Genomic DNA, 24489 nt, shown 5'->3' on the forward strand with positions numbered 1-24489 from the left:
TGGAAGAAGCACACCAGCCTGTGTGATCACGAGGTGTCAAAGGGATCAGGTACCAGGCATCATCAGAACCAAAAATCATATCATAGTCAATGAGTGGGGAGTGCGGGATGGAGGCCCAAAGCCCATATGTAGGCCACTGGACATCCCCTTACAGAAGGGTCTCAGGGAGGAGATGAAGCAGTCAGGGTGCGATGTAGCAACGATGAAAAATACAACTTTCCTCTAGTTCCTAAATGCTTCCTCCTCCCCCACTATCACGATCCCAATTCTACCTTAAAAATCTGGCTAGACCAGAGGGTGTACACTGGTACAGATAGGAACTGGAAACATAGGGAATCCAGGGCAGATGATCCCTTCAGGACCAGCGGAGTGAGTGGCAATACTGGGAGGGTGGAGGGAGGGTGGGTTGGAAAGGGGGAACTGATTACAAGGATCTACATGTGACCTCTTCCCTGGGGGATGGACAACAGAAAAGTGGGTGAAGGGAGACATCGGACAGGGCAAGAAATGACAAAATAATAATTTATAAATTATCAAGAGTTCATGAGGTAAGGGGGAGCGGGGCAGGATGGGAAAAAATGAGGAGCTGATGCCAGGGGTTTAGGTGGAGAGCAAATGTTTTGAGAATGATGAAGGCAATGAATGTACAAATGTGCTTGACACAATTGATGTATGTATGGATTGTGATAAGCGTTGTATAAGCCCATAATAAAACGATTTTTTTTAAAAGTCTTGAAATTAAACAAGCAGCCATCTAGCGGGGAAGCAACAAAGTCCACATGGAAGAAGTACACCAGCCTGTGTGATCATGAAAGAATACGTATCAGAAGTTCAAAAACAAGCAACCAAATGGATGTGAAGGGGCATAGACAATGTGGAGACCAAAAAACCACCTGTAAGATCATTGGACAGCCCCTCACAGAAGGGCCACATGGAAGGGATGATATATCCAGGGTGCAGTATAGCCCTGATGAAACACATAACTGTCCTCTAGTTCTTTAATTATTCCTCCCCCCACTATTATGACCTTACTTTTACCTCATACATCTTGTTAGACCTGCATATGTCCGTTTGTATAATTAAGATGGTTCGATGCATGAAATCCAAGATAGATAAACCCTTCGGGAATTGTCATGAGAGTAATGATTTCTGGGTACAAAATGAGGGGGGAAGGGGAATGGTACCAAGGACGACTATACAACCCCACTGGAGGGCAGCGAGTAATAGAATGGCAGGTAAATGGATGCATTGGATGGTGTAAGATATGGGGGTGGGGTGGGGAAATAATAATAATAATAATATTTAATATAATACAAGGGTTCTTGGAGAGTAAGCTGCGGGAGGGCATGGTACAGGGGAGCGGATACCAAAGACTGCAAGAAGAAAGAAAGTGTTTTGAAAATGATGGTGGCAACAATTGTGCAGTCATCCTTGATCTAATTGAACTATGGGTTGTTCTAATATCTGTAGCACTCCCAATAAAATGGGGAGGGGGGAAGAAGTCAAGAGGGCTACATTTGGGGAGAAAGTATATGACACTACACTTTTTGTTTTTTTGAATACTGTACACACAGTTCTCAAAGGAAAGATATTACTGCCAAGTGATTCCCCTATGTTAAAGATTCTTTTTGAGCTGTTCCTTGCCCTAAAGATGTACAACCTGCCCTTATAATTTCATAGGAGTACCCAATGAATTTGAACTTGAGTGTCCAGCTACCAACTACCCAGAGTTTACAGCACTCTTAAAATAACGACTGTATTTAGGTTATAGAATCATAAGCTCAAGTGTGTCCCATGGGACAAGTAACGCATGCTGGAAATTGAGATCTCTAAAAGCCTGCACAGTTGCTACAGGCCCAGCGGCTGTGGTGCCAGTCAGCCTGGCCAAGACGTGTGCACACTCACATAAGGACATGGAGTTCATTCCTGGGGAATTCTAAGGCTGCAAATCTTTATGGGAGTATCTTTCTCCCAAGGAGCAGCTGGTGGTTTTGAGCTGCTGACTTTGCAGTTAGTAGTCCAACACATAACCCACTTCACCACCAGGGCACGTATTAATTCAATCCCACCCACAACAGAGCAACTGGACTGAATGGGGATTCCGGGCTGAGGCCCGACTCAGTGTGACCTACAGGATGACCCAGAGGGGTCTCCATGGGCTGTCAGGGTTGGGAGACCAAGCACCTGTGGCTCTGTGCTAGCCCACGATGAATCAGGTATTGTTGGCCCTCAACTGACATGGAAGAAGTTTTCGATCACTTGCTTGGGAGGCATCTGAAAGTAACCCTGGGAAATCCAGGGATGGGTCCCAAATGAGCCGCATGGATTCACAGGCAGCCCCAGCACACACACCCCTGCCCCGTTACAATTGCATTTCTAATGTGTGTTGGCTATACAGGATTCTAACTCCATCTCTGGCAAAGAAATACCAGTGTTTCTACAGATTGTAAAATATTAAGCAAATGCTAAAAAAAAAACTCTAAAAACTCAGATCTTCCCAACTGAGCCTATTGAGCCATGAAACATTGAATTTCTTACATGAGTTTTATCACTATCTTAAATCCTTTCTGAAGTAGATGAGCGATAGGAGCTTACATCACAAGTAAATTCAAGTGACTGATACTAACCCAATAGATGGTGTGGACACAGTGGTCCTAGGGCAGGTCTCTCTGACTGAAAGGCTGGCTTGAGTATGCTAAGAACCAAAGGTCCTCCATGTTTGCCCCAGAACTGACCCTGTAAAAAGTTCTACACAAACAGAAAGAATGTGTTTAGTCAGAAATCAGTGAGCCAAGAGCAGTGACACTCGGACAGTGATGAACACCTGGACCCGTTCTGGGAACCCAATAACACAGAATGACTGCAAGATCAAGATGATAACCCACACCATTCCACTCCCAGGTACTAGCCCCCTCTCCTTAGCCTTGTATTGTAGATAAGGGCATTAACCCTTGAACTTGGGGCGGATGCATGTTACAGCCTCAGCCTGTCTGCACCTAGGCTCAAATTAAGCTTTGCTGTTTGCAACCCACCTGGCCTCGTGACTAAATCGAGTGGCTTCTTTCAACTATTCATGGGATTTTAGGAAAGTCGCATTACCTTTGGTATTTCTCCTGAAACCCTCAATCAGGGCCAAGGTTACTAAACTACCAGAGGTATGAAAACAGAGTATACTAATAATTCCAAAACGCTGTTATAAAATATGGAGTTTGATATGCAAAATATGTTGCAACATGGAGTCAGACAATATATAAAGTGTCCTTGCTTAACGTAGTACTTGGGAAACTTTGATAACCACTGATTCCAAAGGAAGGACAAGAAAGTAGTTACTAAAGACAGTGTTGGCAAAAGGAACAAGATGACATCACAGACACTCAAGAAGATAGGAATGGAAGGAAAATTCCTCAATATAATACAAGCTATAGATGAAAAACCCACAGCCAACATGGTAGCCAACGGAGAAAAGATTAAAACAGTCCCACTGAAAAGGGGGACCAGACAAGGATGCCCCTTGTCCCCACTCTTATTTAACATCGTACTGGAGGTCCTAGCTAAAAACATAAAGCAAAGGAAAGGCATCAAAGGTATTCGTCTGGGGAAGGGAGAGGTGAAACTATCCTTATTCACAGATGATATGATTTCATATATGGAAAATCCCAAAAGCTCCACAAGGGGAGTGCCGGAAGTGATAGCAGAATATGGCAGAGTGGCAGGATTACAAGATCACCAAACAGAAGTCTATTGGGCTGCTGTATACATTGGACAAAACCATGGAAGAGGGGATCGAAAGGGAAGCTCCCTTCACAATAGACAAACATAAATGGAAACAACTAGGGATATACCTGAGCCAAAAAACAACAGATTTGTATGGGGAAAATTACAGAACACCATTACAAGAAACCAAGAGCAACCTCCAGAAATGGAAGAATATCCCAGGCTCGTGGCTAAGAAGACTCAATATAGTAAAGATGTCAGTTCTGCCCACAACACTGTATAAGTTTAATGCTATCCCTATACAAATACCATTTCTTTCTTCAAGAAATTGGAAAAACTGATTACCATCTGCTTCTGGAGAAGAAGCCCAGAATTAGCAGAGAACATCCCAAGAAGGACAAAGCCGGAGGGCTTGCTTTACCTGACTTTAGCACCTATCATACACCACAGTGGTCAAAACACTGGTATAATGATATACTGGTATACCATGACAGATATTCAGACCAATGGAAAAGAATTGAAACCCCAGAAATAAAATCAGTATACAGACAACTGATCTTTGATAAGAGCCCACAAAATATCAAATGGGAAGCGGATGCCCATTTCAACACGTGGTGCTGGAAAAAATGGATATCTACCTGCAGAAAAATGAAGCAAGACCCTTATCTCACTCCACGCACAGGAATAAACACGGTGGATCATAGACCTTGAGGATCACAGACCTAAACTATTAGGGTCATTAATGAGGGAATTCGGACAAACCAGAAAAAAACAACAAATGAATTGCCCATTGAGGAGGTGGGGAAAGGACCTGAATAGAAGACTCACAAGGGTGGAAATCCGGATGGCCAATAAACATATGAGAAAATGTTCCCAATCCTTAGCCATAAGAGAAATGCAAATTAAAACAACTATGATCCCAACCTAACACCCTCAAAGATAGCCCAATACAAAAAAATCAGAAAGTAACAAGTGTTGGCAGGGGTGTGATGAGATAGGAACTCTCATCCACTGCTGGGGAACCTGTAGGTATGTTCAGCCACTATGGAAATCGATTTGGTGATGCCAAAAACAGATGGAAATCTATATACCATTACAACCGAGCAATGCCCCTACTGGGCATATACCCAGAAGAGGCAAGAAACAGACCACGGCCAGACATCTGTGCCCTACCATTCATCACGGCGCAGCTCACAATCACAAGGATTTGGAAACAACCTAAATTTCCATCAGCAAATGGACTAAAACCTCTGGTACATACATACAATGGAGTCCTGCGCATTGCTAAAAAGCAGTGATGAACATAGGAAGCACCTCGCCGCATGGGAAGAGTTGGAGGAAATTAGGCTAAGTGAAGTCAGCCAAGCACAAAAGGACAAGTACAACATGAGTCCGCTGAGGCAAATTTAAGAAAAGCAAAAAGGGCATAGGGGGAAAGCTAGTGTATGCATACATCCCTGGGGTGAGGTCCAGGCACTCTGACATGGGTCAGACTCAACCCAGGGATATATATGGCAGCCAACAAAAAGGGATGGGAAAAGGGAAAAAACGGGGGGAGGGTAATGGGGAAACAGTACTAACCCACCCAAGTAGAGGGTATTGTTTATATCTCCATAGGAAAGGGAAAGAGGGAGCAGACTTCAAACTGGTATGCCAAGACTTGAATGCAACATACTGGCATGAAGCAATGAAACTATAGAGAGGTCTGCTGGCCAAACCCAAACCCAGCTATGTTGACCCCCATCTGGAAGAATGCACTACACAGGACAGCACTGAAGCTACGGCTCGGGAAGAGGGGTGTGTCTGCTCAGAACACACGCGAGCAAGCTAAGGGAAGGAGAGAGAGAGTGGAACACATCCTAGCCCACCAAGCCCTGAGGACCAGATCCCTGCTCGGAGCAGCCAATGTACAGAGAGGATCATAGGGCGGGCCCCACCAAGAGACAGGAAGTTCCTCACTGGCCCATAGCGCTAAGGGGACAACACTGGAGACCACCACACCGGGGCAAAACATGAAGGGCGTGCAACAGAACAGCAAGAAGAGCAAAGGAATGAAGTCCCCGAGGAATCCCAAAAATGGACTTCGGGGTCAAGGCGTGACACCTAATTAGACTCAACTGGAAAACACTCATAAAGGTCAACAGACAGACTTTGAACTATGTATAGGTTTTATTTGCTGTTGTTGTTTTGTTTTTGTATTTTCATGTCTATCTGGATAAGAGAGGCAGGATAAACAATCCTGAAGAGAAAACAACAGGATCGAGGGTTCCAATGGGACATGGGAGAAGGGAAGGTGGGGAAAAGGAAGAGGCAGCCAACAAACCCAGGCACAAGGGAACAACAAATGACCTAAAATCGATGGTAAGAAGGGTGTACAATGTCTGGTGGGGTTTGAGCAAGTGCAATGTAGTCAAAGGAGGAATTACTAGGAGCCGAATGAATGTCGAACATGATAGTGGGAAAGGAGGGAAGTAAAAGGAAGTAGAGGAAAGAATTAGGAGGCAAAGAGCATTTATAGAGGTATAATACAGGCACGTACATACATAATTATATTTATATATAACAATAGGGACATAGTTCTATATACGTATATTTTATGTTAAATAATAAGGTAGCAGATGGACATTGGGCCTCTACTCAAGTACTCCCTCAATGCAAGAACACTTTGTTCTAATAACCCGACATTCTGTGAAGCTCACCTTCCTGACAGGATCGCCAAAGACAAAATGGGTGCATAAGCAAATGTGGGGAAGAAAGCTGATGGAGCCTGGCTATCAAAAGATATAGCACCTAGGGTCTTAAAGGATTGAAGATAAACAAGGGGTCATCTAGCTGGGAAGCAACCAAGCCTACAAGGAAGAAGCACACCTGTGTGATCATGAGGTGTTGATGGGATCAGGTATTAGGCATCAGAAGGGGGGTGGGGGCGGAGTGGAGACCCAAAGTCCCTCTAGACAATTGGACATCCCCTCACAGAAAGGTCACAAGGAAGAGATGAGCCAGCCAGGGTAGAGTATAGCACTGACGAAACATACAACTTTCCTCTAGTTCTTTAATGCTTCCTCCTCCCCTACTGTCATGACCAATTCTACCTTACAAATCCGGCTAGACCAGAGCATGTACAGATAAGAACTAGAAACAACGGGAAATCCAGGACAGATCATTGAGAGTAGCCATAACAGGAGGGGGAGGGGGAGGGGAAGGTAGGGAGGGGAAGGGGAAGTTAGGGGGAGAAAGGGAGACCCGATAACAATGATCTACATATAACGCCCTCCCAGGGGGATGGACAACAGAAAAGTGGGAGAAGGGAGACATCAGTCAGTGTAAGACATGAAAAAATAATAATAATTTATAAATTATCAAGGGAGGTTGGGGGAGGGAGGGGGGGAAATGCAGAGCTGATACCAAGGGCTCAAGTAGAAAAAAAATGTTTTGAGAATGATGAAGGCAACAAATGTCTAAATGTGCATGACACAATGGATGGATGCATGGATTGTAATAAGAGTTATAGGAGCCCACAATAAAATGATTTTTTTTTAAAAAGAGAGTTTTACGAGGCCCCAATAAAATGATTAAAATTAAATAAATAAAATATAATGAAAAATAATAATAATGGGAGTCTGATACCATGAGGGTAGGGGGGAAGGTGGGGGGAGAAAGGGAGGAAATAATCACAATGATTGGCGTATAACCACCCCCACCCACCCCCAAAGGGGATGAACAACAGAAAGGTGGGTGAAGGGAAACAGTAGTCGATGTAAGATATGAAAATAATAATTTATAAATGATCAATGATTCATGAGGGAGGGAGAAAGGGAGGGTGGGAGAGAGAGGGAAAAAATGAACTGATACCAAGAACTCATGTAGAAAGAAAATGTTTTGAAAAGGATGGCAACATATGTACAAATACGCTTGGCCCAACGGACATATGGATTGTTATAAGAGCTGTAAGAGCCCCCAGTAAAATGACTATTTTTTAAAAGTGTTGGACTTAAGGAACTATTTAAACTCTGCTCGCACTGATGGCTCTGGCACCCCCTCGCGGTGTACTCGTGACTGCAGCCCCTGCCTGCACACATCTAGGTCACCCCACTCCCAAGCACCAGCTCTGTGCACGTCTATCAGGAATGTGAAAGAACCACATGGCCAGTCCTGCCTCAAGGCATCCTGGCCCCACTGCAGAAGGACAGCAGGCACCCACAGAACTCTCAGAAGGAGAGGTCAGAGCACAGGGAGTTGATCTGCCGGTCATGGGTTCCGCCACGTGGTAGGCACGCCGGCTCTCTCCTTGGCTGCAAGCTGGCCATCTCCTTCATGGAGCTCCGGCCCCAAAGCAACCTCCTGAGAGAGGACGAATGCATCAAAGTCAAGTTACGCCCTTGTGGTTAGCTGCTATTGAGTTGACGCCAACTCATGTCAAGAAGGCTTAACACTTTATTGACCATGTTCAGAACTCACGGCCATATTTTAATCCATCGTACAATATCCTGTTTGGATCTATAGGGTATTCATTGACTAATGTATGTAAGTAAAATACCAGGTTTTTCTTGCTCGTAGATAGAAGCTTTCCCTAAAAGGTCCGCTGAAACCTGTCTACCATGGGTGATCCTTAGGGTATTCGAAAAGCCAGTAGCATGGCTTCCAGCATCACACAAGGACAGTGGTGTGTTGCACTTTAAGTGATGGATTGGACCACCTAAGGCCTTCCTAATGAGCTTTCAGAGAACAAAATCTATGGGAATAAGAATAGATGAGAAGTTCACTGCAACTCTTAATAGTAGCTATCATCCTAATGATAATAACTAGTTACTACAAATAGCAAAAACAAGGAGAGAGTCCTTTGAAATGGTGCTCAGCTGTACCTTGTGGGCAGGGGCACAGATGGAGGGAGGCGATGACAATGGGAGGGGCTTTGCACTTTCCCCCCACAAGGGAAACAGTCTGACTGTGTAGAAAGGCTTACGAAACAAAGGCTAGGAATATTTTACAAAGCTCCGTCTCACGTCAGCCTTACCGCTACCTCCCTGCCCTGGAGGAGGGAAAAGAGCTCAATTTGATACGCGGTCAATCCCCTGGAACCCCTCTCCGCTAAAAGCAAGGGTGATGCCATCCAAACAGAAGGCTGCAGCAGACTTGGGGCCTGTGGTCGGGAGGGAGCAGTCTTTGCAGAATGACATCATGCTTGAAAAAGCAAATCAGCGGCAAAGAGAATGACCCTCGCCGAGAGAGGCAGAGTGACACATTTTCTGGAACCATGGGCACAACAACTGTGAGGACGACCCAGGGCTTTGATCTGTGTGCAAGGTGGCTCTGCGGGGACCCGATTCAATGGCACCTAGCAACAACAAAACAACATGATTTTTTTTTAACCCAGCCACTCTTTAGAATGTGCGGCAATTGCGTGTTACATTTAACTGACCCTATTCAAGCTGTGCTTAGAAACACTTCCTTCACCCGGAAAATATTAACTTGAAGTTCCTTAAAGCTGTGGGTGTCCCCGAAGTTGCTGACACCCTTGGACTGAGGGATCCAGATGGCAGAGGAAGTAGAGTGGCCGTCCCGGGGCTGTGGAAGTGACAGTCATTGGACCTTGGGAGGACCCCCGGCTCAGGGGGTGTCCAATGGAAAGGGACCCAGGATCATCATCTATTTAGTTTTACGCAGTGACATGACAGATTTTGATCTGTTGGGTAGGGATCTGCCCATGGTAGAGCTGATCCAAGAAGCTTCCCATTGGCACCAAGCCCCTTACTTAGGGCAAACAGAGCTCAGTAGAACGGAGATGGCGCTGTGCAGGGCAGCGGCTCATGGGCAGCTCAAGGTGGCTCTGGGCTCACGTGGCTCCTCATACCGACAGTCCCTGGAGAGCTGTGTGGCTGGGACAATGGATGGCATCAGGGTAACCTTATTACACTGGGAATGTGTGACAACGTTGTACTTCTTTGTTTATTGGGGTTTTGTTTCCTTGCCTTTAGCTTGTTTCGTTTCTCTCTCCCTCCCCCTCTCTCTCTCTTTGTTAACTTGCTGGTTGGTTTGGAGCTGGTGCTGGTGTAGTTGTTCCTATGGGGGTTCGATGTTTGCCATAATTGACCACCAAAGTGAACTTTAGTCCTGCCCATCCATTCGATGGGCAAGCAGATGGATTCTGGGTTCCCACTGAACTCTAGCCTCAATTCAAGAACAGTTAGTTCTGATAACATGACCCTGCTTGATACATGCCTTCATGAAATGATCACTGAAGATAAGGGTGCTGCAGCAAAGTGTGTGACAAGAGCACATGGTGCCCGGCTATCAATCAGAAGTGTCTGGGGTCTTAAAGGCTTTTATTCAAACAGCCATCGAAGTGCGGAGCCTACTAAGTCCACAAGGAAGAAGCACACAAACTTCTGTGATCCAAAGATGACCGTAAAAGCATTCAAATATGACAAAGGGAAAATTATCAGAGCTAAAATTGTGAACACCTAATTTGTAGAGAGCTGTGGAAGTTAGAGGGAGCCCAAACCCATCTGCAGAGCATCTGGTCAGACTCAGTCATTGGCAGATCCCCTCTAGCCACAGGCAAAAGTCTGGACCGGCCTTATGAGCACACAGAGATCATTGTAATCCTGATTTCACTAGATCAAACTTGATACCTGGTCGGTTGACCTCCCTCTAGACCCAACCTGAATTTGTTCTAGGTGCATGGATCTCTTGCTTCTTTTGTGACAGAAATTGCTTCCCCGGCTTTTTAAATATTGACGGAGGTCTTTTCTTTCTTGCTCGTTGTTGAGATTTTTATCTTCATATTACTACTGCTTTCTCCTTACCACTTCATTTTGTTCTTTACTGTTTCTGCTGGGTTTCCCAGATTGTGACGCAGAGGGGTGGGGGAGGGGATCTCAAAAGTAAATAATGAATTTGGGAGAGGAAGGGAGCACTACAGCTGAATGCGATTATGTGGCTTATTTTAAAGGTGATTTAATCAAGGGGGGAGAGAAAGAAAATGTTCTGAAATTGATTGTGGCAATGACTGTACAATTCTGCTTGACATGACTAAATGATTCAATTGTAAGACATGTGGATTATGTGCCAATAAAACTGAAAAAAAGAGTTGTGTACGAACGTGACATTTTAAATTGCAATATGAAAATATATTAACTAAATGACTTTAGGACTGTTTTTGTTCTCAGAAGTGAAAGAACACATATAACCAGACCAAGATTTAAAAAAAAAAATCAATCTAAGCTCTCTTCCCTGCCTGGCCCTCACTCCGGTCAAGTGCCCCCAGAAAGTTCATGAAAGATTGATTGGCCCCAGCTGTGGCTTAGCCCCAGGCCATTTCTGCTAGTGCACGCTGGGTGATTTTATCAGGCTGCCATCCACTTTTGCTCCCAGTGACCTCCACAGGACCTAGGGTGGGAGGAGGGGGAGGCAGCTAAGATGGATGACCTTTAATATTTTATATAAAGCCATCAACCACATGGGCATATCCTGCTCAGTGCAAAACTGTCCACTACAAAGGAGAAGAGGTATTCAGCTAGAACATAAATGAGTCCAAATAAAACTGCAAAGAAGGGATCAGTTATCAGGCATCAAAGAACAAAAAATCATATCATTGTGTGCTCACCTCCCTGATGCAATCGCTGAAGACAAATGGGTGCATAAGCAAACGTGGCGAAGAAAGCTGATGGTGCCTGGGTATCAAAAGATAAAGGGTCTGGGGTCTGAAAGGCTTGTAGTTAAACAAGCAGCCATCTAGCTCAGAAGCAACAAAGCCCACATGGAAGAAGCACACAAGCCTGTGCAATCATGAGGTGTCTAAGGGATCAGGTATCAGGCATCATCATAACAAAAATCTTATCATAGTGAATGAGGGGGGGAGTGCAAAGTGGAGACCAAAAGCCCATTTGTAGGCCACTGGACATCCCCTTACAGAAGGGTCTCAGGAAGGAGATGAACCAGTCAGGGTGCAATGTAGCAACGATGAAAAATACAACTTTCCTCTATGTCCTAGATGCTTCTCCCCCCTACCCCCTATCATGATCCCAATTCTACCTTGCAAGTCTGGCTAGACCAGAGGATGTACACTGGTACAGATAGGAACTGGAAACACAGGGAATCCAGGGAGGATGATCCCTTCAGGACCAGTGGTGTGAGTGGCCGGTAGAGGGAAGGTGGGTTGGAAAAGGGCAACCGATTACAAGGATCTACATGTGACCTCCTCCCTGGGGAACGGATAACAGAAAAGTGGGTGAAGGGAGACGTCGGACAGGGCAAGACATGACAAAATAATAATTTATAAATTATCAAGGGCTCATGAGGGAGGGGGGAGCGGGAAGGGAGGGGGAAAATGAGGAGCTGATGCCGGGGGCTTGAGTGGAGAGCAAATGTTTTGAGAATGATGAGGGCAATGAATGTACAAATGTGCTTGACACAACTGATGTATGGATGGATTGTGATACGAGTTGTATGAGCCCCTAATAAAATGATTACAAAAATAAATTTTTAAAAACTGCAAAGACAAAACGGGGAAGCCACCTGACATTCACGTCGGAGGTGGAGTCCAGGGAGGGGAGCTTCACTCAGCGGTGGGCCTGAGAAACCAGGAAGAATGCAAGATTGTGGGAAACTAGAAGACAAAATGCTCTGTGGTGTCAAAGAATTCAGGCTCGTCCATACATAAGCAGCAGGCAGGCTAAGAAAAGGGAGGCAACAAGGGAGAGGGGCGAGAGAAGCTGGGGTGGGCCTGGCAGAGGAGGCTTCCAGAGGCCTGTCCAGGAAAGAGCGAGTCCTTTGGCAAGACAGTCCTCGAGGCTTTTGAAAAGCCGAAACAAAACTAGAAACTGGACTTGCACTTTAAGAACGGCCAAAGGAAAGGCCGGGACTGATTGTTGGTGGGAGGCCTTTGGGTGGGGGAAATGGTGAACTTGACTGGCTGCTCACCCAAAGGGTAGAAATCCCCGTCCACTCAGCAGTACCTTGGGAGGAAGGTCGAGTGATCTTGAAGAAGCAGCCAGTGGCAAGCAGATGAGCAGAGTTCTGCCCGGAGACGCATGGCTGGCCAGGCGTCAGTGCTGCCAGGAGTCAACTGTTACTGGCAGAGGAAGAGAAACCCACAGGGTGTTTGAAGGCCGTGGAAGTGAAAATGAAGAGTCGCGCTGAGCCACTTAACGGCAGAGTTTAGTTGGGCCTGGAGGTACCAATTGGATGTGAGGAGGAGAAGAGGAGAAACTGCTCACGTACAGCCGTTTGCAACCTTAAGTAAAACCCTCCTGAGAAATTCGAACTCAAAACAAAAGGCCAGCCCAGCTGGTTGCCATGCAGAGTCGATTCTGACTCATAGGGATCCTGTGGGACCCAGTCGAACCGCCCTGGAGGATTTCCCAAGCTGTGATCTTCGCAGATGAAAACTGTCACACCTTTCTCCCAGGGAGCAGCTGGTGGGTTTGGATCACTGGCCTTTCAGTCAACAGGGGTGCATTCAACCACTGGGCCATCAGGGTTGTGGGGGGAAGTCAGATACTTGCTGCCAGACTGCGGTCTCATCCCACAGGGGGGAGGGGGGTGGGCTGCTCCCTGATGCTAGAGACAATGGGTTACCTCTCTCTGGAGCCTAAGGCCATTAGTTTGGTTCCTGTGGGTGGAGTTCACACCCAACTGATAACGGTTCCTATGGAGACCCAAAATCAAGTTAAGCTGCTACCAGAAATCTAGGATCCGCCTATCTTGCCACATGTACACCCCCAATCCCTCCTCCTTCCATAGCGCATATGTCCCTAGATCACCCCCTCCCATCACTATAATACCTGTAGCACAACCCTTTCCTGTGACGTATGTCTTCTTCACCTGTAATGTGGGGGCTTGCACGTCCCCAATGTCCCCAGAGAGTCTAAAAGCTTGGGGAGCATTAAAGATCTCTCTCTCACTCCCTCCACGTGGACCACCAAGCGGGGCTGAGGTGAGCATGCGACTATGAAATGTGTCTGACTCCATTTATTTCTATATATCCCTTTTATCTCTCATGCTCTCTATAACTTTACTATAATATTTACTTATTATCGCTGTACAATTGCGCCTACCAAACCCGTAGTGATTGTGCTAGGAGCTGGCTTCTTCTGGCACAGGGTGCTCCTCCCGCCGAATAGGCAACATCAATCAACAGAAAGCCCGGAAACACCAGTGGGAAAGGGGCCCACCATTGCTTCCTTCCGCCGCTCCCTGCTCTCTCCGTGGCCATCCTCAGGGTATGGGTGGGAAATTGCAGAGGGCCAGTGTTAAGACTCACTGGTGGTATTTCCACAGCCCTCAGACACCAGCAAGTGGTGTGAAGAAAAGACACTGTCACAGTTGTAGGGCATGGGCAATGCCAATCAGTCATCCAGGTTTCCAGTTCTTATCTGCACCCATGTACATGCTCTGGTCTAGCCAGATTTGTAAGGTAGAATTGGGGTCATGATAGTAGGTGGGGAGAAAGCATTAAAGAACTAAAAGAAAGTTGTATGTTTCATCGGTGCTACATTGCACCCGGACTGGCTCATCTCCTCCCCGTGACCCTTCTGTAAGGGGATGTCCAGTTGCCTACAGATGGGCTTTAGGTCTCCAATCTGTACTCCCCCCACCCCATTCACAATGATATGATTTTTTTCTGGGTCTTTGATGCCTGATACCTGATCTCATCGATATGTCATGATCACACAGGTTGGTGTGTTTCGTCCATGTGGGCTTGGTTACGTCCAGGCGACATGGCCGCTTGTTCATCTTCAAGCCTTTCAGACCCCAGACACTATATCTTTTGATAGCCGGGCACCATCAGCTTTCTTCACCACATTTGCTTATGCATCCACTGTGGCTTCAAGCAACACAAATTCAGCACTCAGGACACACTCAATCTAGTCTCTTGTTCCTCATCTCCCTGTACATCTATCCACTATTGCTTTCTGCTGTCTTTAACCTCATGAAATATATTTCCATGGGACTTAATAATTCTGATTTACCCCTCTTTTTTTTTTCCCCCAGTCTCCAAAGACTTTATTGTATTGGTCAGTGTGCTTTGGAAGGAGACAGGACATCAATCCTACTGCTTCCAACCCCAGAAGAAGAGCTGTACGCAGGACAGGCACAGTTCCAAAGGGCCCACGGGGATGGGACTGCTTTGTCTGCCTCTTACTCATAGATCCAGTCACAGCCACGAGACACGTAGTCCACCAGTTCCTCCACTTAAACCAGAGGCTGATTTCTTTCTCGTCGCTCTTGACCGAATCACTGCCATGAATGATGTTCCTGCCAACTTGAATACTGAAGTCCCCTCGGATGGTGCCTGGCTTAGAATCCGCTGGGTTGGTCTCTCCCAGCATCACCCGGCCCGTCTTCACCACATTCAGCCCCTCCCAGACCATGGCCACAATGGGTCCCGAGTTCATGTACTTCACCAGCCCTGGGAGGAAGGGGCGGTCTTTCAGGTCAACGTAGTGCTGCTTCAGGTGTTCCTCGGAGGCCTGAACGAGCTTCATGGCCACCAGACAGAAGCCCTTCTGCTCAAAGCGCTTGATGATGTCGCCCACCAGGCCGCACTGCACGCCGTCCAGCTTGATGGCAATGAAGGTGCGCTTGCTGTTGGCCATGGTGCAAGTCCAGTGGCGGGGAGTGGGCGGCCGGGTCCGATTTACCCCTCTTAACATGCATTTCCCCATTATTTTTACAGATCTGTTGGCCTATCCAGACAGCAATTCATTATTACTTTTATTATTATTATTATTATTTTATTCCTCCTCACTCTACTCAATTACCCCTATCTCTCCCTTCTTCTCCATTTCACCACCATATATTTTCTAGCTCCGATGAGACCTCTCCCACGTCACTAAATGGGGCCAGCTACCTCTATACAACTCAGCAACTCACACACTAAAAGCTGTACCACGATGCTGAGGAAACGGCAATCAACTACAGTGAGCAAAACAAAACAAAAAATCAAGAAAAATAAACACACCCAACAGAAAGTCACCCAAGCCTGATGGAGTACTCTACAGAAGAGGTCCTGCAAGTATCAAAAACAAAGCTCGGAATAATGAGGTTTGGATCATTTCAAGAGATGTGGTGAACACTTAAGAGAACAGAAGAAGAAATTAAAAAACTAAAATCTGTAAACCAAAAAGAACCCCAGAAGATAAGCAATGAGCTCATGGAATTAGGGAACATAGTTAAAGACCTAAGGAATAGAATAGATGGGGGAAAAATGGAATCTGTGAGCTCAAAGACAATCACTCTAACTACAATCAAAGAGTGAAACAGTCAACAAAAAGCAAAGTCATCAGAAGACAGCCTAAGAATGATGTGGGACACTATCAAGAAAAACAACATACATCTCTTTGGGCTCCCGGAACCCGAAGTAACAACAATAAAATCTACAGAGAAAATAGTATGAGTAATCACAGCAGAAAATTTCTCCAAAATCAAAACTGGTAAAGATAAACTCAGACTTCTGAGCATGAACTATGCAGTCAAGAATACACTGGAGTGACACATCTAAAATTCTGACAGGGAAAACACCCTACCAATCAAGAATCCTATATCCAGCAAAATTATCCCTCAAATATGAGGGTGAAATAAAGGTACTTCCAGACAAGGAAAAAAGCTAAAGGAATTCGTACAAAGACCAGCATTGCGAAAATTATTAACTGGATCACTGTAGACAGAATTCAACAACAGTAAACAAGCCTGAGAGCTTGTCTAACTCTTCTTGCCACACTCTTCTTCACAGAACCCAGCTTCTCTGGTGATTTGCTAAGCTTACAGATTGAATAAGGATGGTGAGAGAATACAACCCTGACTCACAACTTTCCTGGTTTTAGACCATGACATATTCAGTTCGCACTTGACCTTCATACAGGTTCCTCATGAGCACAATCGGTGTTCTGGAATTCCCATTTTCCTCGGGGCTATCCATAGTCAAATGCCTTTGCATAATCAATAAAACACAGGTAAACATCATTCTGATTTATTTATTCTCTTTCAGCCAAGCTCCAATGATATCCCTTATTCCATGCCGTCTTCTGAATCCAGCCGGATCCTCTGGGAGCTCCCTGTCAATGTACTGCCGCAACTTTTGTTGGATGATATTAAGCAGAAGGTTACTAGCATGTGAATTAAAGATATTGTTCTATAAGTTGAGCGTTACGTTGAGTGACTTTTCTTTGAAATGGGTACAAATATGAATCTGTTCCCATAAATGTAGTCAATCTGAATTCTGTGTATTCCACTGGGAAAAGTTCATGTCTACAGCTACCATTTATGTTGTTGATAAAAGGTATTTGCAATGAAGACATCATAGATCTTGCAAAATTATTTCATGTGACCCCCATCTTGTTATTTTCCAACTACTGTTCCTTCTCCTTTGTTTCCAGCTTTCACATTCCAATTGCCAATAATTATTCATGGATCTTGATCTCATGTTTGATCAGTTTCAAACTGAAAAAGTTGGTAGAATACTTCAATATCTTTATCATCAGTTTTAGGATTGGGGCATAAATATGAGTGATAGTTTTTTGACTGGATTTACTTGTATGCACACCGATATTATCCTATCACAGTATGTACTTGAAGATACATCTTGAAATGTTCTTTTTGATGATGCATGGGACGCCTTTGTTCTTGAATCTGTCATTACCAGCTGAGTAAATTAATTCAGATCGGCCACTACCAGTCCATTTCAGCTCACTGATACCTTTCATATGGATCTTTATGCGTTCTATTTAATTTTTGAGGACTTCCAATTTTCCTGGACACATACTTCATACATTCCATGTTCCAACTTTAAATAGAGGTTTATATCGCTGTCGTCTCGTTTCGAGTCATGCCCCAGCAGCAAATCAAAGTCCCGAAAGTTTTACTCCCTCCAGTCACACTTGAAGGAAGCAGCCCTTCCTCGGTTGTATTCTGAGTGCCTGAATTCCAAGCTGACGGCCTCATCTTCCAGCATTTTATCTGACAGTGTGACACAGCTACTCATGAGGTTTTTCAATAGCTGACAACGTTCTGCTGTTATTCATAAGGTTCTCAGGACTCATTCCTCAGAAGTGGACAGCCTATTTTTACTTCTTCTCATCATCACTTCTTAGTCCGGAAGCTCGGCTGAAATCTGTCCGCTTTGGGTGACCCTGCCTGTATGAGAAATGCTGATGACGTCATTTGCAACCTCACAGCCACATACGTGGCACCACAGTACACGAACTGACAGGTCTCCAAAGAAGAGTGGGGTCAAAGAGGTTGAAAAGCCACAAAGACTGTCTTTCAGAGCCAACAGACAAAGAAGTATTCCCCTGGAGCTACAATCCTGAACTAAGCCTTCTAGCCTCCTAAACTGTGGAAGAATGCATTTGCTTCTTAAAGTCATCTCCTTTTTGTATTTCTGTTAGAGTAGCACTAGATAACAAAGACTCAGGGACTATCTGTTCATGGGAAAGGGTACTTTGGGGCAAGGGAGGGTGGAGGGAGGGACCATGAGGTAAGTGGATGATTTTATGTCAACTTGAATTTGTAGGAAAGTGTAGGGGTGGAGTCCAAGCTGTCAATCAAGTCAGTCTGGTAATGCCTCCCTGGGGGTGTGGCTTTCTAATTCAAAAGGAAACTGGGAACTTCCCCCTCTCTCTCTCTGCTCCTTTGTCTTCCTCTTTGTTGGGACTCTGCATGACTGCACCCACCAGCCTCTGATAATCCCGCTTCCCTCTTCACCTTGCTGTGTCATCCTTCTGCAGCTACATGAGTCTAAAGAGGGCGTCAGCTAGCATCCAATTTATAGATTTGAGTTAGATTGGGATGGGTTGCTTTCATATAGATAGATAGATAGATAGATAGATAGATAGATAGATAGATAAACTTTTATTGGCAAGTAATTCACCTATCACACAATTCAATAATTCAATCAATAAGAAGGCTCGTACAATCATTACCACAAACCATTTTAGAACAATTTTCTTCTTTCTTTCACTCACTGTTATTAGGTCCCCAATTTCCCCTCAACCTCCCCTTCCACACCCCCAAGAAACCATTCATCCGGTTACTGGCTCTACACATTTACCTATCCAGGATTTTTTTTCTTTAATCGTTTTATTAGGGGCTCATACAACTCTTATCACAATCCGTACACACATCAATTGTGTAAAGCGCATTTGTACATTCATTGCCCTCATCATTCTCAAAACATTTCCTCACTTAAATCCCCGGCATTAGGTCCTCATTTTTCCCCTCCCTCCCCGCTCCCCCCTCCCTCATGAGCCCTTGATAAATTATAAATTACTATTTTGTTATATCTTGCCCTGTCCGACGTCTCCCTTCACCCACTTTTCGGTTGTCCGTCTCCCAGGGAAGAGGTCACATATAGTTCCTTGTAATCGGTTCCCTCTTTCCAACCCACTCTCCCTCTACCCTCCCAGTATCGCCACTCACACCACTGGTCCTGTAGGGATCATCCGCCCTGGCTTATCCAGGATTTTATAGACAGAAAAATACATTAAATAAATATATAACACACAGAACCTCAATCAAAAAGAAAATATTACAAAATAAGAACAATTTTAAAATGGGTCAAAAGAAAGATTACATGATAAAGTGTTAAAATTTAACTTAATTCATCTTTAATAATTGACTTTATAATGCTCTCTGTCTAATAGCAAGGCTGCTCATCCTCCGACTATGGTTCGAGGGGGTTTACTGGATATTTAATCCATGGGTGAACACTGCAAATGGATTTTGCACCTTTGATCATCCATAGCTTTCTGCAAAATGTGTGTCCACAATTAAAGTGCTGAAGGAATGATAATTCCTTACTTTATTTTTTTTTATTTTATTTTTATTTTTAAATAAAATCCAAATTTATTTTTAAATAAAATTTGGATTTTATTTAAAATCCTTGGGTCCCACAGGCTGGTCTACTTCTATGTGGACTTGATTCATGCCTCACATAGACAGCTGTTTATCTGAGGACAAGCCTTTCAGACTCCAGACACTATTATTTCTGAGAGCCAGACACCATCTAGCTTCTTCACCACACTTGGCTATAGCACAGATGTCTTTAGCGATCTCTTCAGGAGGGTGAGCATCAACAGGACCATCTCATAAGAACTAATTTTTTTTTTAGATTGAGGCTAGAATTAAATGTTAGCCCAAAATGAGATGCTTTCCTGATAGAATAAATAAGGGTCACTAGATTTGCTTCTTTATATAGAACCCAGCCTAACAGAGGGTGATGAAAATGTTCTAAAATGATTGTGTCAATGGCTGTATAACTCTGTGAATGTCGTAAAAGGCAGTGAATGGCACAATTTAAATCAGGGGTCCTCAAACTTTTTAAACAGGGGCCAGTTCACTGTCCCTCAGACCTGTTGCAGGGCTGGACTATAGTTTGGTTTGTTTTTCTCTCTCTCTATTTAGTGCTGTCCTGTGCAGGGCTATGTGTCAGCGCTGGACTATAGTTTAAAAAAAAAAAAAACTCGGAACAAATTCCTATGCATGTTGCACATATCTTATTTTGAAGTAAAAAACAAAACAGGGCAAAACAAAAAGAGGGGAGCAAGAATGGGGGGTACATGTGTTCCCCAGCTCTGCTCTCTCTCCTACAGTGGGCTGGGGTCCCATTGACCTCAGCCTGCACAGTACCCTTTACTCGGATGCACGAGGGCCTGCTGATCTACGAAGAAGGGCTTCTCCCAACAAACACAGCTCCTGAACGCTGCCTCCCTCCTGAATAAGTCACAGTGGGCTTGTGCGTCACTGACTCCACTCCGCCCTCTGAGCTCCTTGCTGCCCCCCTCCCCCTTTTCCCGCTTTCCCCCCATTGTTTTTGAGTTGCCATTTGCTATTTTAGAACCACCCTTTCATTAGTGTCAGGTTGGACGCTTGTGGCAGAAACACCACGGGCTGTCTTCGTGGGTGCGGCAGTGTCCCCGGTTCACTAAGAGACATCCCACCGAGGCGGGGTCCACAGGCAGCACTCAGAGTCTCCCCATGAACCACTGGCGAGTCAGTGACCCCCCCAAACAAGGCTTACATTCTGTCTTCGTGGTGGCCATTTCTGTACCCCCAACTCTGAAATGTGGTCAGGGAAGACAATTCACAATCCTCCAGCTTGACCACCTCCAGGTCCCAAGGCCCAAGAGTGACTCCCCTCCTCAGGTGCCACACCCACAGCACCACCAGGGCTCCTACTACTGCTCCAAGCTTTCCCCCCAATGTGCCCCGAGGTAGTTCAAACCAGCCACACTTCAGTCAATAGCTGAGTATGTTACACTGTTTGCAGCTACCAGGCTGATACAATGAATATAATACAATAAGAGACAATATATTGTAATATAAAGTTGTCAAGGATTTTATTTTACTGGGGCCCATGGAAGCAGCGGTCAATGAGTAAAATTATTGCCTTGGGTAAGTCTGCGGTAAAAGACCTCTCTGACGTGTTAAAAAAAAAATAGCAAAGATCCAATGTTGAAGACCAAGGCGTGTCTGCCCAAGCCATGATATTTTTACGCCCCTCATAGGTATGCGAGAGCTGGACAGTGAATAAGGGAGATTGCAAGGGAATCAATGCACTTGAACTACACCGTTGGTCAAGAATATCAAATATACCACGGGCTGCCAGAACAAGTACAGAATAAGCACAACCAGATGTCCCTTAGAAGCAAAGACAGTGAGACTTCCCCTGACATCCCTTAGGGGTGTAATCAGGAGGCTCAGCCCCTGGAAAAGGACATCATGCTTGATAGAGGGTCAATGAAAAAGAGGCGGTCCTCAATGAAGTGGACTGACCCAGTGGCTGCCACATGGCTCCAAGATAAACTTCTGAGCATGGCACTTGGCCGGGCAGGGGTTCCTTCTGTTGGGTGTAAGGTCTCAACAGAAATAGGTCTAAACGAGCCAGTCAGGGTGCGATGTAGCAACGATGAAACATACATCTTTCCTCTAGTTCCTTAATGCTTCCTCCCCCCCACCCCACCCCCACTATCATGATCCCAATTCTACCTTGCAAGTCTGGCTAGACCAGAGGATGTACATTGCAAGTCTGGCTAGACCAGAGGATGTACACTGGTACACATAGGAACTGGAAATACAGGGAACCCAGGGCCCTTCAGGACCAGTGGTGTGAGTGGCGATACTGTGAGGGTAGAGGGAGAGTGGGTTGGAAAGAGGGAACCAATTACAAGGATCTACATGTGACCCCCTTCCTGGGGGACGGACAACAGACACGTGGGCGAAGGGAGACGTCGGACAGGGCAGGATAGGACAAAATAATAATTATAAATTATCAGGGGCTCATGAGGGAGGGGAAAAATGAGGACCTGATGCCGGGGGCTTAAGTGGAGAGGAAATGTTTTGAGAATGATGAGGGCAATGAATGTACAAAGGTGCTTGACACAATGGATGGATGGATGGATGGATGGATGGATGGATGGATGGATGGATGGATGGATGGATGGATGGATGGATGGATGGATTGTGATAAGAGTTGTTTGAGCCCCTAATAAAACGATTAAAAAAAAGAAATAAAGTCTAACAACAGAAAATAACGGTCCACACACAAACAATCCCCCACCCCCGTCACCAAAAAAAAGACACAAATAAATAATTAATACCCAGGCCTAAATGAAATAGCTAAAATTCCAGGCTATGGAACTAATAGAAAAAGAATTCAGAAGAATGACTGTGTATATACAATAGATTCAGAAAGCGTCTGAGAGAAAAACAGAAAGAACAGAAAAGCTTGGAACCTCACGACAAGCCTCACAAGAAAAACTCCAGACAGAAACACAGCAAGCAAGCATTACAATAACAGAGTTACGTAACACTATAAAAGTACAGACCCATCAAATTGAAGATAAAGGTGTTTCTGTGGGCCAATGACTGTATCCTCACTGTTGACTGATCCTGGCTGCGGCAACCTGTTCCCTTCCCGACTACGCCCCCATCATGGTGCTTTTGGTCTCTAAGTTCTATCTGGACATTGCAACAAAGTATCACACCCATGCCACGGGAGGGCGGGTTAGGGCTAGCATAAGTAAAGAGAACTAGAAGCAGGCGGCATGTCTGACTCCTGCCTGCGGCACTCAGGAAGCCACAGGAGGGTAGACACAGCTTCCACCCTGCTTCTCACAGGTTCCAGAACCGACACGGCGGCAGTGGGTGCGGTTGATTGTTTTGGGTGCGCAGAGCAGAGCAAGCCCTCAGAACCACTTATTGAATAAATGCAACGCGGCTCTGGGTTCCGGTAGGACCTTACCATGCCTCTGCCAAAGCTGGCCAGACCCGGACCACGCACGGAGTGGGTGGGACATGAGCAGTCCTGGCCGCCCCTCCCAGCTTCTCTGCCATCCGTCACATGTGGCATAAGGGCCACCCCATGGCCCCCCGATATGGGATAGCCTGCCTTCCGACAGGTATCAGTCTGGGAAGCCGGGCTTCTGTCACACACAGCAAAGCCACTCCAGAGAGTTACTCCCACGACGTAGGGTGCAGCTAAGGGAGTGTCCCCTTGGGTGGGAGTGGGCTGGGACATGTGCTTTACAGACCGTGCAGCTTGGCAAGGCGGGTGAGGGTGCCAGTAAATGAGAATGGAGCAGGGGGACAGCGTTTCTGGTTGGGGAGCTAGAACACTCTAGGTGATCACCCATCTTTGTTAGCTCAATTTTACTATAAGAAAAGATGGACAGAAGGTGGAGGGCGCGGAGAAGACGGTGGGCAGCTAGAAGAGGAGGTGGTAAATCACGTGTTCCACACAGGAGTTCTTCTTTATGTCGTAGGTGACATGGGCCCCACAGAGCTCACATGTCTGTTGATGCTGGCTCCTTCCTCACGAGCAGATACCACAGCTTGCTCATCTTCAGACCCTGCCACCTCCGGCCCAGCCCCCGGCAGGTGCTTGACAAGGGTCTGGCTAAAGTCCTGCACTCTAAACACTTCACTCACCCAGACCACAGGAGGCACAGGCACAGCCTGCCTCTAACTCGCAGGAGGAACTTGTTCTAGTGGCTGACCAAAGGTGGCTGACGACAGATACTGCACTTTCCACCCCCAAGGGCCAGCAAAGGCCCTTGCCTTCCGCAGAGGAGACCCGGATTTGAATTCCAGCCAGCAAACCTGGCAGTAGAGGCTTACCAGCCGCTGTGACACAGTGGGACTTCCAGACTGAGACTGAGAAGAAAGGCTTGGCGATCTTGTGAAAATCAGTCCGTGAAAACCCTAGGACTGAAATCCCCTGCCAATCAGAACGATGGCACCGCACCGAGCAGGGCTTCTGCCCAGGATGCACGGTGCTGCCACCAGTCGGGGACCAACATGACAAACCCCAAAACCAGACTCGCTGCCATAGAATCAATTCTGACTCGGGACCAGTACAGTCGCCCCCCACGGCTTCCCAGACTGTAACTCTTCGTGAGAGGAGAAAGTCTTGACTCTCTCCAGTGGGGCGGCTGTTGGTTTCAAACTGCTGACCTTGCCCCCAGCACTCCTTTTCACAGCAGGAAGGGGTGGCAAATTATTGCCGACAGAGGGATTTGGTTTGGGTTGAGAGCTTTTTAAAAAAAGAAAGATGGCGCGTGTTTTCCAGCTAAAGGTTGTTTACAAAAAGAGTAATAAGTTCAAATGACCTCAAATGTTCACACACATGCACTTGGCTTGCTGTCTTGCACTTGCACTTGCTGTCTTGCACTTGGCTTGCTGTCTTGCACTTGCATTTGCTGTCTTGCACTTGGCTTGCTGGCTTGCAATCCTCCACGAGCAATGTCAAAACACCAACTTACTTGAAGAGTAAAA

General features: G+C 45.8%; 1 protein-coding gene and 1 pseudogene across 1 annotated transcript in view; both read right to left on the minus strand.

Moving 5' to 3' along the window:
- The window catches only part of GPR137B (G protein-coupled receptor 137B), a 65111-nt gene that overhangs the window by 28745 nt on the left and 11877 nt on the right, over positions 1 to 24489 (minus strand). The window lies entirely within an intron of this gene.
- LOC105979462 lies at positions 14857 to 15314 on the minus strand (annotated as a pseudogene).

Source organism: Echinops telfairi, unplaced genomic scaffold, assembly GCF_000313985.2.
Source record: "Echinops telfairi isolate 266 unplaced genomic scaffold, ASM31398v2 ScPeMD7_655;HRSCAF=1070, whole genome shotgun sequence".
Taxonomy (NCBI): Eukaryota; Metazoa; Chordata; class Mammalia; order Afrosoricida; family Tenrecidae; genus Echinops; species Echinops telfairi.